Genomic DNA, 17,714 nt, shown 5'->3' with positions numbered 1-17,714 from the left:
GCAATGAATAAGTCATTGTGCAAAATTCAATCATTCTATCTCCAGCTCCATTTCTGTCACCAAGTCCATGTTTTCCAACTACTGATTCTTCTCAGCCCCTTTGGCAGTCGAGCTCTTACTGAAGACCTACATTGACTTACCGTGTTCCATTTTTGTTGAAGACATTGATATCATGATTAATTGCCTCTGAAAACCCATCAGAGGGTCAGCCATGGGTCATCCCAACTCAGCGAAGCTCAACAACAATATTGACATTGTAGGAGAAAGAATTGTTACAAAGGCATGAGGACTCTGCAGTGATATGTGTGTTTCAAGCAACTCACAGGCCTTGTGCACATCTCTTACACTGGTAGTGCAAATTCAACAGCAGTTTCCTGGGATAATGACAGCCTCTCTCTTCTGGTAAGATTAATCATGGAAAACCAGTAGAAAAGGAGTCTGAATCAATGTGGCAGCAGTTAGAGTTTTTAATCCCAAAGCAGTAGGTCTTAAGAACATAGTGGTTTTTAGTTGTAATTAATTATATAAATGAATAGCAATTGATGTTATACAACAAAATGCATAGGAATGATCACATGAAAACTAATATGCCTTGTGAAACTTCATTCAAATGGAAAACAAATAAACTAGTAAATAAACAAGTAAACTACATTAATTGAAAAAAGGACATGGTACCTAAAGTCGACCTTTCTTACTGGTTAAGTTAAACTGTAGTTTTCAAAGTCTTCAGGAGAAAATGAATGTGAATTCGAAAGGTTCCAATTTTTGTTTAACAGCACGGAATGACAAAGCAAAATATTACAATGAAATGTGCGAGGAGCTAGAGTCAGAAAATCAAAAGGGCTGAACTCGTTCAGCATTTCTTAAGCTCAAGGAACTGAAGAGCAAATTCAAACCTCGAGTTGCTACAATCAAGGATGCTTTAGGCAGAATGTTAAATGATCCAGGAGGTATCAAAAGAAGATGGAAGGAATATACTGAGTCATTGTATCGAAAGGAATTGGCAGATACAGAAGCATTTAATGAAATAGCATTTGAGCCAGAGCCTATGGTGATGAAGGCAGAAGTTCAAGCTGCTTTGAAGGAAATAGCAAGAAATAAGGCCCCCGGAATAGATGGTATACCAATTGACATATTTCAACTAACAGATGCTGCCGTGGATGTGCTCACCAAGTTGTGCCAAGAAATCTGGAGAACAACCACTTGGCCAGCTGACTGGAAGAGGTCAATATTTGTTCCCATCCCAAAGAAGGGCAACCCAACTGAGTGTGGAAACTACAGAACAATATCATTGATTTCACATGCAAGCAAGGTTCTGCTGAAGATTATCCAAAAACGACTGGAACAGTACATCAGCAGAGAACTGCCAGAAGTCCAGGCTGGGTTTAGAAGGGGTCGTGGTACTTGGGATATTGTAGCTGATGTTAGATGGATCTTAGCTGAAAGCAGAGAATACCAGAAGAATGTCTATCAGTGTTTCATTGATTATGCAAAGGCATTTGACTGCGTGGATCATAACAAACTGTGGCTGACTCTGAGAAGAATGGGAATCCCAGAACATTTGATCGTGCTAATGCAAAACCTATACTTGGACCAAGAGGCAGTCGTCAGAACAGAGCAGGGCAACATTGCATGGTTCAAAATTGGGAAGGGTATACGCCAGGGATGTGTCCTATCTCCATACCTTTTCAACCTGTATGCAGGGCAGATTATCCGAGAGGCTGGGCTCTATGAGGAGAAGTGTGGCGTTAGGATTGGTGGACGATCTATCAACAATCTGCGTTATGCAGATGACACAACCTTGCTCGCTGAAACTGAGGAGGACCTCATGCACTTACTGCAGAGGGTCAAGGACTGCAGCCTTCAATATGGATTGAGGCTCAATGTTAAGAAGACAAAAATTCTCACCACTGGACCAATCGGTAGCATCAGGATGGATGGCGAAGAGATTGAGAGTGTTCACAGCTTCAGTTTGCTCGGCTCCATGGTCTACACTCTTGGCACCAGTAGCCAGGAAATAAAAAAACGTATTACGATGGGAAAGTCTGTAGTTAGGAACCTCTCTAAAGTACTCAAGAGCAACGGTGTCTCTCTGGAGACTAAGGTGCGCCTCATACAAGCCATGGTTTTTGCAATCACTTGTTATGCATCAGAGAGTTGGACAATGACTATGGAGGACAGAAGGAGAATTGACGCCTTTGAGCTGCGGTGCTGGAGAAGAAAATTGAATGTACCATGGACTGCCAAGAAAACAAACAGATTCATCGTAGAGAGGGTTAAACCAGGCTGCTCCTTGGAGGCAAGGATTCTGGGGCTTTGTCCGACATACTTTGGACATGTTGTAAGGAGAGACAGGTCTTTAGAGAGGGTCATCATGCTGGGTAGAGTAGAGGGACAGCACAGGAGGGGAAGACCCTCTATGAGGTGGATTGATTCAGCGACTGGGGTACTCGGGATGGGTTTGTCAGAGGCAATGAGATTGGTACATGATAGAGCACGGTTTAGGGCTGTTGTACATAGGGTCGCTATGAGTCGCAAAGGACTCGACGACACATAACAACAACAACAACCTTTAATGTCATAGATAAAAGCCTGAGGAAAACTCTGTAGTGAATTGCACTGCCAAGCCGAGGGCTCACGTCTCTGACAGTTCAAGTCCACCAGCATCTCTGGGAGAAAGATGAACAGTCTTCTCTTGATTTTACAACCTCCAAAATCCAATGGAGTAATGAGCTCTGGTCAAATAGTTGCAAGAAGCTGTGTTGCAGTCCCAAAGGCACAGAGTCTGAATCCACCAGCTACTCTGCAGGAGAAGGATGGACAATCTCCTCTCATGTGATTAACTGAGTCTGAAAACCCTGCAGAGGGTCAGCTATGGGTCGGTTCTGACTCTAAGGTACACAACAACAAATCCAATGGACTGTCACTATCAGCCAGAAGCTACTGATAACTGGATTTTTGCTTATTCTTGGCAATGTTTGTATAATGAAGGCTGAGATGTGGAAAAGTGAACTGAAGGGTATAATTTTACATTATGGAGTTTTTAGAATTTGTCTTTGAATGATTGGAATACAAACCATGTAGGTGGGTAAGTAAAACAAAACCAATAGAACACACTGGGCATATCTTATCCTGAACGAACTGACAAACAAATTCAAGCCTAGAGTTGGAATAGTGAAGGATTCTATGGTATCATATTGTGGAACATGGGAAACATGGACTGTGATTGGAAGAATCCATAGTCACTGTCTTGAACAGCCCAGTTCTAGAAATCCCTTCATCCCACCCAGCCTCCTCCTCCTGCTGCTATTATCTACTACTACTGTTACTCCTCCTCCTCCTGTTACTGCTCCTATTCTGCCTTCTATTACTCCTCTTCACCCTCCTATCACTCTTCTACTTCTATTCTATTCCTCCTCCTTTTTCTCTCCTCCTCATCCTGACACTCCTTTTCCCCTATCTGGCCTTCCTTCTCCTGTTTGCTTCATTGTTCTATTCCTGTAACTCCTCTTCTTCTTCCTTTTACTCCTCCCCTTCTCTCCTCCTCCATGTCTTCCTCTTCTTCTGTTACTCTCCTCCTTTTCCTCTCTTCCTCTACGTTCTCCACATTGTAGTGGTACTGCTCCTTCGTTACTCCTCCTCCTCCTGCGACACTTCCTCTTCTTTTTCTTCCTGTTCTTTCTCCTCCTTTTGTTACCCCTCCCCTCCTTTTTTTGCCCGTTACTCTTCCTCCTCCCATCGCTCCTCTTCTTCCTCTTCCCGTTACTCCTTGTCCTCCTATTACTCCTCCTCCTTCTGTTACTCCTCTCTTTTACTACTCTTCATCTTGTTACCTGTCCTCTTCTTTTTCCTCCCATAGCTTCTCCTCCTCCTGTTGCTACTGTGCTCCTCCTGTCACTCTTGCTTCTCCTCCTTTTTCTCCTCTTCCTCTTCCTTCTTCCCATCATTGTGAAGATCCTCCTTTCCTCTAGTTACTCCATCGTCTTCCTATTACTCCTTCCCAAACTCCTGCTACTCCAAAGCTTTCTCCACCTGTTATTCTTTCTTCTCCTTCACTTCCTCTTCCTGGTCATCATAATACTTCTCCACGTGGTTATTTCTCTGCTTCCTATTATTCTCCTATCTCTTCTTTTTCCTCCTCCTTCTGTTACTCCTTTCCTTTCCTTATTCACCTTTTCATGTGTTATACAAGTCAGTGGTAAAACCAGTAAACAAAAGGCCAGTTGGACCAGGGAGCTGCCCCTTTTACCTCATCTTGACTCATAGAAGAAGAAGCTGGCTTCACAGTTCTGCTCATCTGCAAAGGGCAGTGGCAATAAATATCAGCATTTCACTGAGAATCATAGAGACACAAGTGCCCTGTATCTGTGCAGAATCCTGTCAAGGTCCATCTCCACTCTTGGACAGTACCTTCTGGTGCCTGAGTCCTTTCCACATCAGAGGTGCACACGAGCTCTTCCACAAGCCACCTCCCTAAATGCATTGGAGGAGCCAAAGAGCAGCTGCCTGAATCCAAGAAAATAGCTGACATCCTCAGACTTCCACTAAACTATAGACATACTGACAAGGTGATCAAGGATCTCTGGTGGTCTACTGGTAAGAAGCTCTGCTACAAACCCAAAGGCAAGCAGTTTGAATCCTACTCTATTGGAAAAGGATGGACAATCTCTTATAAGATTTACCACCCCTGAAAGCCCACTAGAACGTCAGCTATGGGTTGGTTCCAACTCCACGGAATACGACAACATCACATCAAGGTGACCAGTAAGGAATATAATACTTATATGACAATCTGCCACATGACATCAAGCAGTCTCCTCCATTTGCCATTTAGCTCCTCAGATGCCTGAGCTTCAAGTTTATTGCTGTCATAAAATAGATCAAGTACTGTTTTCAACTTTTTGTGATAGATTTGCAACAAATTCCTAAATAGCCACAATAAAATTCTTATTGTTTAATAAAAACTCAGGCATCCAATTCTGAAAAAGCTTGCCTCTGGAAACTCTATGAACTTGAAGAAATGATGAAAATTATACAAGTGTTCAGGTCTTCCATTCATAGTGTTGCTATGAGTCATCCACAACTCAACACCACTTAACAACAGCCCTCGGTGAGTCATTGGCTGCCTGCCTCCCTGTCCCTAACCTCACTGGGACCAAAGCCTGAGCTCTGATCTAGTGCCTTCCAATGTCACTGACTCGTAGTGCCCAGATGGTCTGAAGGTGCCTTTGTGTAGGATCTGGGAGACTGATAGCTACAATGGAATCAGTGCTGTGCGTGCCTCTCTTGGGCATGACCAGACCCACACCTCCTTGCCCAATATGGAAATACCAGTAGCTCCTCCTTCCCACCCCCACCAGCAGCTGGCTCTCTAGCCATCCCCCAAAACCTTACATGTGCCAGAACCCTGCTCCACTACATGGGTGCTCACAAAGGACCACTGCCACTCCTGTCTACCACTGTCACACATGAACTCCCTGGACATGCCAAGCCTGGCTAAGAATGTGGGGCCACATACATGCTCACCAGATAGATGAAGTGCAAGCTGTGAACAACCACCATATACTTGTTTTTGAAAGATTCAAAGGTCATTCACAAAGGACCAGGAAGCCCCAGTTGAATCTCTCCTGCCAGAAGGGGCTTTTGGAAACCATCAGAGTCTCAGCAAAGACCTCTACTCTCTCCAAGGATGCTGTCTGTCCTCAGCTCAAAGAGACAATTTCTGAAGTACCAGGACTCCTGTCCTCACCTGAATACTCATTAAGAGAGGTATTCTCAGAAGACCTGCATCTAAAAGAGAGCTGGTCCTTGAGGAGAAATTGGACAGGATTCAGCTGAGTTTTGCAACTGGTCAAAGGAGTCTGCTGTCACCTCTGGGAGTTCAGAGTTTTCTATAAAACCATAGTAATATAACTGACATATAGTTATAAAACTGATAAAGATTTTCTTCAGCCTGCAAAACTAGTTACTTGGCCTCAGAATTCTTTGTTTCCTTTGTTTAGTCATGTAAAGTAGTTTAATCTGTCTGTTTACCAGGATAGATAATCCTGGATATCTCTCCGAGATCTCTTTGAGGCTCGTATCCCAGTCATATGTAAATTGTATCTTAATCTGACTATTTACTAGGAAAGGGATTGTGCCCTTCCTGAATTACTGGTACTTAAATATGGACTGTTTTTTTCAGATGTAGAAATTATTATTTTTTTTTATAACTAACAAAAGTGCAAGTGACTCAGAGGGCAAATAACAACAACAACAACAGAAGTGCATTGTTAAGTGAGTTGGTGTCTCACCCCGGTATAAAAGCCCAGTGACCACTCCCAGAAGGGGAGGCGATCTTTGAGGCTGACCCACTATCCTTCCTCCGCAGATCTGTAATTAAGTCCTTATGGATATTGCAATCTGTCTAATTGACTGCAGAAAGAACCCCTTGTGTTTGGTAACATTTTGGGGACCACGAAGAGACCTTCAGACTCACCTGGTAAGTAAAAACAACTTTTTGGTTTTGCTTGCTGGGGGACTCTGAATCTTGCAGACACGCTGCCCTCCACAGATCTGTAATAAAGTGCTTATGGATATTGCAATCTGTTTGTCTTATTGGCAGTTGACTAAGGAAAGAACCCCTTGAACTCAGTAACAGGAGGAGGCGAAGCTGTTCATTTGACGTGAACTTTGATACATCTTCTAAGTCCAGTTTGCTAGTACTCTGGTGACCCACTACAGTCAGGGGATAGGAGACTGGAGACAGCAACCTGAAGAAAGATGTTTAGTCTGAAGACCTCACCATCCCTCTTGCCCGAAGGCAACAGCTGGCCCACTCCAGGCCTGGGTATGAAACTATCTAGGTGGTTTCAGCTTGATCACCCACTGTACAATGACCAGGACACCAATGCCACCATGTCTGCACCCCACAACCATGTAAAGCATGCTGTTATCTTAATAATCAAATTGTAGGAACCTCCAACTACCGCTGAGAAAAATGGAGAAACACTGGAAATAAAGTGAGGGGAAGGAAGGGCCCAAGAGTCAGAAAGAGAAAGACAGTGAAAAACCATAATAAAAATAGAAGCAATTTCCTGTTTCTATCATGTTTTTCCCCCCGATGCAAATAATAAGAGATTTAAAAATAAAGAGTTGTTCCCAAATCTCATGATATCCTTGTGCAGGAACCATGTAATCTTCTCTGTATCATTCCAGTTTTAGTACATGTGCTGCCCAAGCAAGATGAATCAACCTGTGTTGTTTCTTTTTGTTTGGGTTTTATTTCAGGGGTTTTCTTTTGTGTTGTGTAGTTACCTTTTTTTATTATTATCATTAAATTTCATTAATTTTAATGAACATTTACAGAGATTTTGGGTTTTCATTCATTCATTGTTGCACTATTTTCTCTACCTCCCCCCCCAATTTGTTCTTCTTTCCCCCCCTTGTAAGTCTGTTTTAATTGTCCAATTGCCACAGTGCTTATCAAAGCCAGTTCTGATTTATCTCCTTTGTCAGTGTGTCCTTTGCCATTCCCTGTCACTCCTCCCTGAGAGAGACTTCACCCTGATTCATAAGGAAAAGGGGATGGCGTATTCTCTTAGTTACTTCCTGCTGAAAAGGGACGCTGTAGGTTTCAGGGTGAAGATCTTCTCTCACTACTCTAAAGGGCCCCTTTGGCAATAGGAAACACATAGACTATTATGGAGATTGATTTTGGAATTTAGATGCACTGTTATCAATTGTGCTTAGCCGTACATGTTCATATCCTTGAAGATGTATCATGGAAGTGTTGCAGCCTAGAAGACACAAATTTAACTAACAAGTTAAAAGTACATGAGTCAAAAATTAAAAAGCAATAATATTCCAAGTAGAGGTTCTAATAGTGGCACAAATAAAGTTACAGAGGAAAGGTAGTTCTTACTGTAGTTATCTTCTGTGGCTTTATCCCCTTTATAAAAAAAGAGCTTTCATTTGGTTTTGGGTTTGGGATATTTGTTTGTTTTTGCATGTATGTTTTTTGTAGCTAATGTTAGATGGATCTTAGCTGAAAGCAGGGAGTACCAGAGGAATGTCTATCTGTGTTTCATTGACTATGCAAAGGCGTTTGACTGTGTGGATCATAACAATCTGTGGCTGACTCTGAGAAGAATGGGAATACCAGAACACTTGATCATGCTAATGAGAAGCCTATCCTTGGACCAAGATGCAGTCATCAGAACAGAGCAAGGAAACACTGCATGATTCAAAATTGGGAAGGGCATACGCCAGGGATGTGTCCTGTCTCCATACCTTTTCAACTTGTATGCAAAACAGATTATATGGGAGGCTGGGCTCTATGAGGAGAAATGTGAGGTCAAGATTGGTGGAAGATCTATCAACAATCTGTGATATGCAGATGATACAACCCTGCTTGCGGAAACTGAGGAGGACCTGAAGTGTTTGCTGCAGAGGGTCAAGGACTGCAGCCTTGAATATGGATTGAGGCTCAATGTCAAGAAGACAAAGATTCTCACCACTGGACCAATTGGCAGCATCAGGATGTATGGTGAAGAGATTGAGATTGTTCACAGCTTCAGTTTGCTTGGCTCCACAGTCAACACTCTCGGCATCAGCAGCCAGGAAATTAGAAGACGTATTGCCATGGGAAAGTCTGCTGGTAGGGACCTCTCCAAAGTACTGAAGAGCAATGGTGTCTCTCTGGAGACTAAGGTGCATCTGATACAGTCCATGGTCTTTGCTATCACTTGTTATGCATCAGAGAGTTGGACAATGACTAAGGAGGATAGAAGGAGAATTGATGCCTTTGAGCTGTGGTGCTGGAGAAGAGTATTGAGGGTACCATGGACTGCTAGGAAAACAAACAGATTCATCCTGGAAAGGGTCAAACCGGGCTGCTCCTTGGAGGCAAAGATTCTAAAGCTCCGTCTAACATACTTTGGACATGTTGCAAGGAGGGCCAGGTCCTTGGAGAGGGACATCATGCTTGGGAGGGTGGAGGGACAGCGCAGAAGGGGAATGCCCGCATGAGGTGGATTGATTCAGTGACTGGGGTCATCGGGATGGGTGTCTCGGAGACAGTGTGATTGGCACAGGACAGAGCAGAGTTTAGGGTTGTTGTACATAGGGTCGCTATGAGTCACAAGTGACTCGATGACACATAACAACAACAACAAAGCAATGATAACATTTGGAGCTCAGAAGATATTTATTTTAGAAGTATTACACGTCAAGAAAGCCTATTGACAAGAAGCTGCACTGTAATCCTGAAGGCATGCAGTTCAAATCCATCAGATGCTCCACTGGAAACACTGGATAGTCAGTCTCCTCCTGTGCCAGTTGAATCTAACTCAGTCTGACTTGATTGTCCAAAGGAAAAAAAGTATTTCACTTCTTCAGACAGAAAATCTTTCTTAGCAGGAAAAATGTCTGTCTTCATATTTTTGTTATTAGTTGCCCTCCCAGGTGGAGTTCAACGGACTGGTAAAGAGCTTGTTTCTCTGTTGTTCTTCTTTTTCCAAATTTGTATAGTTAACTCTGCAAATCATAGACTTCCTTGAAAGGCCATATTCCTTTGAGGGACCGCAGTAACTTAGTTGCATACTTACTTTAGATCCAGGCTTTCAGAATCACTCTGAGGCCCTTACGCCTCCTGGTGACTCTATGTTGAGGAACTAAACTGACTGTACAGATTTTATTTATGGGTAATTTAATGTAGCTATAAATATTGGTGAAGTTCTCATGACTATTTCGAGAAATGGGATTCAAGTTTAATATTCACTTTGTTAGGTGACGGATCATCCTTATTCACAGATAGAGAGACTATTGGGAATTAAGAGAATTAAAAGTTCATTCTTTTTTTCTTTTCACAAAAATAATGCTTTTATTCATTGGTCCTTGGGATAAGAAATACCTATTTTACATATATTACATTTTAAATGTAATAGAAATAATTTTTTTTCTTAGAAGTTGTTTGCTGGATTTCAGTTACATCTGGGTTTGTAGTTTTCCAAACTAATGACTCACATTCAAGTACCTTTCTCTTAGTCATTACTGAATGTATTAGCTTAATCCCTCCTGACCTGTATTTTCAAGAGGAATACTATATATAGACTTCTGAATTATTGTGTATAGTTAAGAAATCTATGTCACATCTTTTCTGAAGAAACATTATCATTACTATTATTATTGAGGCTCAATGTCAAGAAGACAAAGATTCTCACCACTGGACCAATTGGCAGCATCAGGATGGATGGTGAAGAGATTGAGATTGTACACAGCTTTACTTTGCTTGGCTCCACAGTCAACAGTCTTGGCACCAGCAGCCAGGAAATTAAAAGGCACACTGCCATGGGAAAGTCTACTGTTAGGGACCTCTCCAAAGTACTGAAGAGCAATGGTGTCTCTCTGGAGACTAAGGTGCGTCTGATATAGGCCATGGTCTTCACAATCACTTGTTATGCATCAGAGAGTTGGACAATGACCAAGGAGGATAGAAGGAGAATTGATGCCTTTGAGCTGTGGTGCTGGAGAAGAGTATTGAGAGTACCATGGACTGCTAGGAAAACAAACAGATTTGTCCTGGAAAGGGTTAAACCGGGTGGCTCCTTGGAGGCAAGAATTCTGAGGCTCTGTCTAACTTATTTTGGACATGTTGTGAGGAGAGACCGGTCCTTGGAGAGGGACATCATGCTTGGGAGGGTGGAGGGACAGCACAGGAGAGGAAGGCCCTATGAGGTGGATTGATTCAGTGACTGGGATAATTGGGATGGGAGTGTCAAAGACAGTGTGATTGGCACAGGACAGAGCAGAGTTTAGGGCTGTTGTACTATGAGTCACTATGAGTCGCAAGCGACTCGACGGCACATAACAACAACAACAACATTATTATTCAATGCCATCTTTTCTTCCTTTGTTGCATCATTTGTGTTAGAAGAGGCAGCAACATTAGGAAACATTCAGAGATTCTGAATAAGTAGGCAAGGGCCTAGGTCATTGTTGAGAATGAAGGAAGAATATGGCAGTTCTCCCCACTCCAAGCTTGATCACTTCCTGAGAAACCTGATAACATCTAAGCTGGTCATATCAAAGATCAGACCAGACAATAGATCCTGATAAAGGTCTAAGCCTGATCAAAATAGCCCAAACCTAACTTAATTAGTGCCCAGAATGCCAAGAAATTCCATCTTAGTTCTCCCCAGGACCCCTATAAGAAGGAACACCCTCCCCCAAACTGCCCTGCTGTCATTTAGATCCTGTGTGGCCAGAGGTCACTTTGGTATCCGTCTCCGACCACACGTGTTCATTCTTTGATCAATTTTTTTATTTCTCTCCCTCGTACCCCCGGGCTCATTTTTTATATCTAACAGAGAACAACAACAGAACTAAACAAGCCACAAGTAGTGTTTGGGAGAGATTTTTAACTCTGGCTGAAGGTTATCCACATCTGGGTTAACTCTACCTATAAAAGGCCAGAATTTATACACAAAATTCCCTACCTTCTCTTTCTTTTGCAGTTTCATTTTGGGGCTAAGAAATGAGAGAGAGAGAGAGAGAGAGAGAGAGAGAGAGAGTGTGTGCTAAGTGGAGGATGTTGATTATATAGTGGAAAAAAGATGGAGAAATTAAATTTAGGCTTGGGGTCTCCCGGATAACAGAGCCTCGGGGAATAAAAGAGAAGGGCTTTCCAATGACAATGGGCAAGCTACACCTCACACTCTCTCCTCTTCAGGGAGTAGTATTGGAGAAAAATTATTTAGACCCAATGGGAAAAAACTTTTCTGATCCTAAGGAAAGACATTTTTCTATACAAATACCAGCAATTACTTCCTCTGAGAAATCCATTTAGAGTCCGTCTGTCTCTATTTTGTAAGCAAGTAAGCAATCCAGTGCGCAGGGAGAAACCGGCTCATCTCCTGGGAAACTCCCTGGGAAATGAATTCCTTTAAGGCTGAATGGGCCATCCCCAGAAGCTTCACCAGTGGGGTTGAGTCTGTCCTGTTCAGCGTCACTGAAACCCTACATTATTCTTCAGGTATCACTGTTTTCACTCCAACATAGTAGTCCAGGACCCAGATATTGGTTATATTCAATTTAGCAATGAACCAGTTATGGTCAGAAGGCCAGGTCTTCATCTCAGGATGTCGCGTGAACAACAAATTCTTTGCAAATTCCATTTCTGTGCCGTTCACCTTGGTAACAGTGCCTGACAGCATTATGTGAACACAGAGTGAGTAGGCGTTGGCGATCATACCCATACTTTCTGCAGAAGTTCATCTGTGCCAAAGACATTGTCAACGTGGTGTATGGATTAACCTGCAAGTCAGCCACGGAGAGCTTCATCGTGGTCGGGTAGCAGAAGGATACGCCTTTGCCCGCGCCGGGTGGCCCGTCGCTTAGTGAGAAGACCTTGGTGAAGGGCCGGCACCGTAGAGATGGTGCCCAGTGCGCCCCAGTCACAGACGTGCGCCACGAAGCAGGTCACGCACTCTGTATCTTTGTGGGGTGGCAGTGGTGGCTGCGAGGCCGCAGTCCCCATGATCCCGGCCACCCTGGCCCAGGGACGGTAGTGTCAGCAGTGCCAATAGCGCCAGCAGCGAGGCGAGTCTGGCTCAGCAGAACAAGAGAGCTGGCCAAGCCATGGCGGCGACTTCAGCAATCAAGAAGTTCATTCTTGACTTGGAGTTCCTGTAGAGTTGAAACCTGATGATCGGGTTATAATCCCTAAAGAAGTACCTTATAATCCCTAAAGAAGTACCACATTTGGGTGAGCCACACTGCTGTCTATGGACTATGCTACCAAGAGTAGAAAAGTATTCTTAATTTAAAATTATACCGAAATATTTATTTGGTGCATTATATAAATCACAGAGGAATCATTTTCAAGTTAAAAACCCCCAAATTTTATTTCTTTTAAAAAAATTATTGTACTTTTTCTTTCTTTTGCATTGTGTTTGGAAATAATTTCAAATGTAAAGTTACAAAAAAGGAAAAGAATCCTATCTATATTTGATGTCTGGTCAGCCTTGGTCAAGAATTGTATTTCTTGCCCCAGGGGGCAATTTAACCTTTTTCATGGAAAGTCATTTACAATAAAAAATTTTAAAGGAAAATTTAAAAAAAAAAAAAAAAAAGAATTGTATTTCTAATTAATGTTTTTCTTAATAGAAACTGGTGATAATGGAAAAACAGAACTGGTGACTATCAAAGCTAAGGACCCTAATGGCAGGGTTGTAATAAAGGCTTTATATTGTTATTTGGTTTCAATATGTGGAGTTATCATTTCTTATATGATCTCTGCTTCCATAACCTCCTCCAGAAAATCCTGAGAGCAGTCCTGTGCTTTGTCTCTACATGTGCATCACTGGCCCTCACTTTGCTTGCCTTGGTCATAAGAGGCTCTTGCCACACAGCTTGCCAGTGGCTCCCTTCCTGCTGGACCCAGAGAGCAGCAAGGAATGTGTAACAGTAAGATGAATGAGAAGGTCTTCACCTCAGCTGAGGAATTAAAGGGAGCCTCACCATGAAGGAGGTGAAGTCATTTCCATGGAGACCAGGATGAATGGTCAGCTGAAAGGGCTAAGGACCAGCCACCTGAACTGCTACTGCTAGAGAGTGGAGCAGGAGCATGTCACCCCAGCCTGAGCTGCTGGACCCCCATTCTGCCCAAGGGTGGCAGGCATAGTTTTGCTGACTGACACTGGCAAAAGAGAGGAGAGAAATGTGACTGATTTCCTTTTACGGCAGTGGAGAAAAGGAGAGTTCTCCCATTTTCTAGCCCAGGTTGATTTCTGCTGCTTTTAGACTGAAAGTATGGAGAATAGGAAACACCAAGTAGATTCATCCACCATATGTCAAAAACATTAAAATGGTAATGTACAAATGTGAGTAGACATTTTTCTACAGTTTGATTATGTTGTGATCCGACTCTAACAGGCGGAGGAGGCAACAGCTTTATCTTTTTATTGTTAATATTTGCTTGCATAGTCTGTGCTATTCTAGATTGTTCTAGGGTAGGGTTAGCAAAACTAGAGTGGACTTAACCCAGTCATGCAATTTTCTGAATAACGCTATGCTGCAGAGGTAGTTTTGATCCACGTAGCATGACCCAAGTGTACTATTATGGTGTGGTACACTAGGCCACCAGAGCTCCTTAACTTGAGCAGAGTCAAAAGACGAACTGAACTATATCTACTGGATATTAGAGATGGGGAGTATCCCTCCACTCTGGAAGTCAGCTGACTGGCGGGGTGGCTGGCATTTTGATGGCGGTTTGATTTGGTTGTAGTTAAGGCAAAGGAAGTTTCTGGGGTCCTTTTGGCTGTGTGTTGGGGCTCTTTTTTTGCCCTTGAAAAGTGGATGGGCAGCCCAGAGCCTTAAACTAAGGGGAAGTAAGGGCAGAGCCTGAGGAGCTTGCTCCAGGTGGTAGCTTAAAATCCTGTAGGGCCTGAGGGCCGCGGATTAGAGTCACCCACCATTGGCTTGATAGTAGACCGAATGCGGTGCTACCAAGTCAAAGGTGGGTGACTCTAATCCGCAGCCCTAAGGCCTGTCTTTAATTGTTTTTGGTGAAACATTCTAGGTCGTATAGCTCTGGTGTGTCCACTTGCTGTACAGAGGTAACCTGTGGTCACTGTGAAGCTGAACACTGTGACATTGACTTGTCAAATGTGATAATGGTTACCCATGGCGGACGGTGTTGGGTGGTGCTCCTCAGTTAAAACAAGCTTGGAAGCAGGAGTGGCATCCACTCCCATAAACAGCTTGCTTCCGGAAACCCTATGAACCTGGAGAAAGGATGAAAGTTATGCAAGTGTTGAGGACTTTCGTTCATAGGGTCTCTATGAGTCGCCTACGACTCGACGGCACTTAACAACAACATTAGAGATGATCTCAAGAATAGATTTGACATGTTGAATAATAAAGACCTTTGTATGAGCAGACAAACTGTGGACTGAAGCTTATTTTTAACTCTTACTACAATAGCTCCAGCAGCATAGTCCATAGAGAGCTGCTCTCCTAACCAAAGGCTATGAGTCTTCAGGGTTCTAGTCCACCTGGAGCTCTGAGTGAGAAAGTAGGCAAACTCAGCCCAGTGATCCATCACCACACACAGCAATCCAGCACCACACACAGTGATCCAGCACCACACACAGTGATCCAGTGCCAGACACGGACATCTACATACACCATACAGAGCCATCTCCAAACACATCAATCCTTCTCCATACACATCTCCTACACAGTGATCCATCTCCATACTCAGCACCATATCCATTGATCCATCTCCATACACAGTGACCCTGCACCATCCACAGCTCCAGTTCTCCTTGGAGTCTGGATGGGCCACCACTGGCTGAGAAGTCATCCAGAATGCAAAAGAAGTCTGAACTTGTTACAAGAGAAAACTACCACAGCAAAACCCTATCTTTGCTATTATTCAGACAGGTGATGATAACCTGATAGAGAAAATAAACCAGAATTTGCTAGAGAAGTTTGTGTGAACTACTCCTACTGCTGTCTTCTCCAGAAAATGATACCAAAATATGAAACAAATAGCAAATAATCACCACCCTTATTTATTTTTAAATTACATTTAAAAAATGAGAGGAAGTGGATTTCCCTTCCCTTAAATATGTTTCTAGAGCTAATAAAACTTGTACTGGCTAAAGCATTCATCTAGATTGTAGAAGAGGGGTGTCCAGGGCCCACTGGTAAGATGCAATGGACAATTGTTAATTAGACCTAGCTCCTTTCTCTCCTGTGTCATCAGAGGCTCCACACGCCTCATTTTTGGTTTCTACACTTTCTGCAGAAAATTTTCTTTCATTTCCTGGTTAGCCACTTTCACTCTGATTTTCTGTTTTCTAGGCCTGTTTTTGCTTCTGTCTGCTGGTTTTCTTCTGGAGATTTATCCTTTACTGTTTGCTTTGATTACTTCTTCTCCGCTTTTGGGATGTTTCAGCTGACAACTTCACTGACCTTCTCGCAGGCTCCTCCTTCATTGCCCCTTGATTGGAGCTGACCTTCCCCTTGGGCATCTTGGCAATGGAGAGGTGTGTGCCTGAGTGAGTGGGCCCCACAGTGCCCAGAAAGCCTTTGGGAAGCTGGGTGCCTAACCACTGCTCCTCCTCCCCAAACTCAACCCAACCCAACCCTCTTAAAGACTGGAGTTTTCCATCAGTGGAGGCACTGTGGGTGGTAGATATGCCCAAGTCTTTCCCTGATGTTACAGGATGTTCAACCTTCCCTGTGCTGGAGACACTAGCCATTGCCCACCCAACTGCTTGCCTGCAGCTGTACTGACACTAGGCTTTTGCATGAAAATACTGGACTGGCTCTGTGTCATTGACTGGAACCTGAATGTGAATGAGTTTTCATAGAATCAAATTGCTGGGTTGAGAAAGTTGTATGTCCCTGAAATAGGCATAGTCAGTCAATTTACCATGAAGCCTGGACTATGACTGGGCAGGCAGCCATGCTCACACACTTTCAATTTCTTGGACAGATACTGATGGGGCACGTGACTTCTCAAGAGGCCTCCCCTTCAGCTGCAGTGGGACATCACCACATAGTGCTGGCCCTGACATTCAACAGCCTCAGGGACATAAAAGAGCACTTGCACACAATGGAGGTGGTCAATGATAAGGACAGGCAACCTGTGAAAGCAGAAGACTTGGGAATGACTTGATGCTTTGACAGGATGAGAGTAACAATAAAGCCAAATATTAAAAATAACACAGGACGCTTATATTAGTACATTATGATACAGCTCTAATCAATGTTTATAAACAAGTTGAGGAAACAGTTGGTCATCACCTTGATCTTTTTATTGTTATTATTGCTTGCACAGGTTGTGCTATTGAAAACCTGGCAATGAAAAACAAGCCTGGTCAAAAGCTGCAAGATACCACAATCTTCTGTATATCAAACAAAAAAAGTTATTCCACTACAATAAACAAAGCAAAGGTAACCAGAGGGGAATGGAAGAGGGGCACTGTGACCCCCCCAGAAGCAAATTCTCATCATCCAGCTCTTTGTGTCCATGTGGCCCTGAACGTCTTCAAGAGGAACACCTGGGCAGGGGTTGGCCTGGGTGTGTGAACTGATACAGGAAGCAGATGCAGGCTAGGACCCAGACCTAGTGGGCTGGGCCCATTGCCCCTGGTCCTGATCCTTTACAGTCTTCATCGACCTACTTTCTGTTTTTGTTCTTTCATCCTCATCACTCACCTCTCAGTTACCCTCCTGTTTTCACAGTGACTTATACCATATGCAGTGTTTGTGCTTTATTAATGGAGTTAGTTCATGAGGTCTGGTGGCCTCATGGTAAGAATCTGTGCTGCAATTCGGAAAGCACGTAGTTCAAATCCTCCAGCTGCTCCATGAGAGAAGGATGGGCAGTCTCCTGTATGATTTATTGCCTCTGTGTTGGTTCTGACTTGATGGCACAACAACAACAATGAAGTTGTCTCTAGATTCTCCCATGTGTGGAGTATTTTCATTTTCTTTTATATATTTAATTTTTATTTGCATGAAGGTTTATATGTTATTGATTTTTCATGAAATTATTCATAGCCATCATTTTGTTTTATGTCCTTAATTGCTATTGATTAATGCAATTAATGAAATACCAATAAAAGTATTATATTCTTTAAGATCTCAACAATTCTAACACATTGCTGTGGAAGTGACCCCTCTGTCTGGTTTCCAAGATCATGGCTCACAACTGGAGC

The 17,714-nt window shown here is 43.1% G+C and overlaps 1 pseudogene; it reads right to left on the bottom strand.

Moving 5' to 3' along the window:
- Positions 1–12,002: 12,002 nt before the first annotated feature.
- On the bottom strand, positions 12,003–16,019 carry LOC102866009 (annotated as a pseudogene).
- Positions 16,020–17,714: the final 1,695 nt, after the last annotated feature.

The sequence above is a fragment of the Elephantulus edwardii genome, unplaced genomic scaffold (genome assembly GCF_000299155.1).
Source record: "Elephantulus edwardii isolate Elephantulus edwardi_28Jun2011 unplaced genomic scaffold, EleEdw1.0 scaffold00209, whole genome shotgun sequence".
Classification (NCBI taxonomy): domain Eukaryota; kingdom Metazoa; phylum Chordata; class Mammalia; order Macroscelidea; family Macroscelididae; genus Elephantulus; species Elephantulus edwardii.
This window is presented reverse-complemented; position numbering and strand designations above follow the sequence as displayed.